This window comes from Arachis ipaensis, chromosome B3, assembly GCF_059453495.1.
Source record: "Arachis ipaensis isolate K30076 ecotype BB chromosome B3, ASM5945349v1, whole genome shotgun sequence".
NCBI classification, from domain to species: Eukaryota; Viridiplantae; Streptophyta; class Magnoliopsida; order Fabales; family Fabaceae; genus Arachis; species Arachis ipaensis.
The window spans coordinates 18,018,539-18,020,830 of NC_142438.1; positions in this window are offsets into that span (position 1 = coordinate 18,018,539).

Sequence of the window (2,292 nt, forward strand, 5' to 3'; positions counted from 1 at the left end):
CATATTAACTTTGTACACTCAAATCAAGGTACTCACGTGTTTATTTGGACTAACTATCATTTTATATTAACTTATTACACGCAAATCTATCATTATAACTGACTTTTACTCCATAATAACACTATGAGTATAACAACACTATCATGTAAACATATAACTATCTCAATAATAATAATAATAATTAAAAAATAAAATAGCTACTAAACTCTTAAAAACAGGGTACTCAAATGTTTATTTAGACTAACTACCATGTTCATATTAACTTTGTACACTCAAATCAATTATTATAACCAACTTTTCGTCTATAATAACACTATCAGTAATCATATAACTATTTCAATAATAATAATAATAATAATAATAATAATAATAATAATAATAATAATAATAATAATAATAATAATAATAATAATAATTAAAAAATAAAATAGCCACTAAACTCTTAAAAACAAAGTACTCGTATATTTATTTAGACCAACTATCATGTTCATATTAACTTATTACACTCAAATCTATTATTATAACTGACTTTTACTCCATAATAACACTATCAGTATAATAACACTATCATGTAAATATATCACTATCTCAATAATAATAATAATAATAATTAAAAAAATAAAAAAGCCACTAAACTCTTAAAAACAGAATACTCACGTATTTATTTAGATTAACTATCATATTCACATTAACTTATTACACTCAAATCTATTATTATAACTAACTTTTACTCTATAATAGCACTAAGTTCATTTAAACAACTTATAATTGATGTTAACATTATAAATAATTTTATAGGAAAAAAAAATAACTTACATATAGAAGATGATCAAGATATATCATAATATGTTTATCCATTGAAATTTTTTTCTTCCCCATCTTGAAAAAGATAAATCTGGAGTTCCACAAAACAAGCAACCTTCATATGGAAACAATGGCACTTAAAGAAAAGGAACCGAAGCAGAGAGCACAGAGTTAACACACACTTGTATTTTGGTGTTTTAGTCTTTTCAATGATGAGTGAGAGCGTCTAGGGAGAGAGGAGTCACGGACCACACAGGGACTCACCGCATGCGAACCACGTGGACACAACATCAAATCGGAATTACCGATTTTCTTCATGCTTCCCAGCCGTAGATCGCCCATCTTACAGCTGCTATCCACTGTCTCTCTGTTCACCCCCATGAAATCGGTACCCTCATTTTGTTTATTGATCCTAGCCGTTCTCGCCTGATCCAACGCCTCCAACTTTTCTTTCCACACTCTCTCTCCTAATACAAAACGCTATTATTAACGATTTCTGAATACGCCAATTATGAAACCCATATCCGTGTATAACATACTCGGAGTCTCATTTTTAGGTATTACCCACAATCTATCCTAATATTAAAAATAAAAACTCTCGACATAATGTCCTATTTTTTTATATCAATAATAATTTATCGAAAATATTATTTTTGATATGACACCAGTAATGTAAAGGCATCAGAAAATGATATTCTAAATTGAGAAAATTAATGAAGTAAAATTACACTCTATTTTCTAGGAAAGGACAATATCACAGCTCGATTTAGGCAATGACTGACATATAAAAAATGATTCTCTTGGCAAGTCTGATACCTCTTTAAAACATGTAGTTTAAGCTAACTTTATTATATATCATTGATACGAAATTTTTATACAATATATATATATATAGTAGATTCTGCTTGTGATATATAGAACATAAATAAAGTTAATAAGAGATTAAAAAAATACAATATAATTTTATGGCCCTTAGAAGTTAAAGGCTCACCGAACAACTGATATCTACTAAAGAGCCAAGGGATTAGGATTCGAATCAATATATGTATCTGAAAAACATAAAAAGGTGATGGAGTGAATTTTGTAACTGAAAGGTACTAGACTCCACACTTGAGAGCTTGAAATTAGAGAGAATTGGGATCAGAATTCAGAAAGTGAGAGAATGATTTCATTACACATGAATCAATTACATGAGTGTGTATATATAGTTGGATTTGGTTTACCTACTGTACCAGTCACAATACTAACTACTATTAGTTACAATTGACATTTATCCTTATTAACAATAATTAGTTTCTAACTAATTCCCTCCCCCCCCCCTTTAAATTCAAGTTGCTAAAACTTTGCAACCTGAGTGTCTCTAAATTCAAAGAACTTATTCGAAGATATAGCTTTAGTCATAATGTCTGCAACTTGGAAATCACCTGGGATATGTTGCACTCGAAGAGTCCCCTTGGCAACATGGTCTCTAGAAAAATAGACATCCAT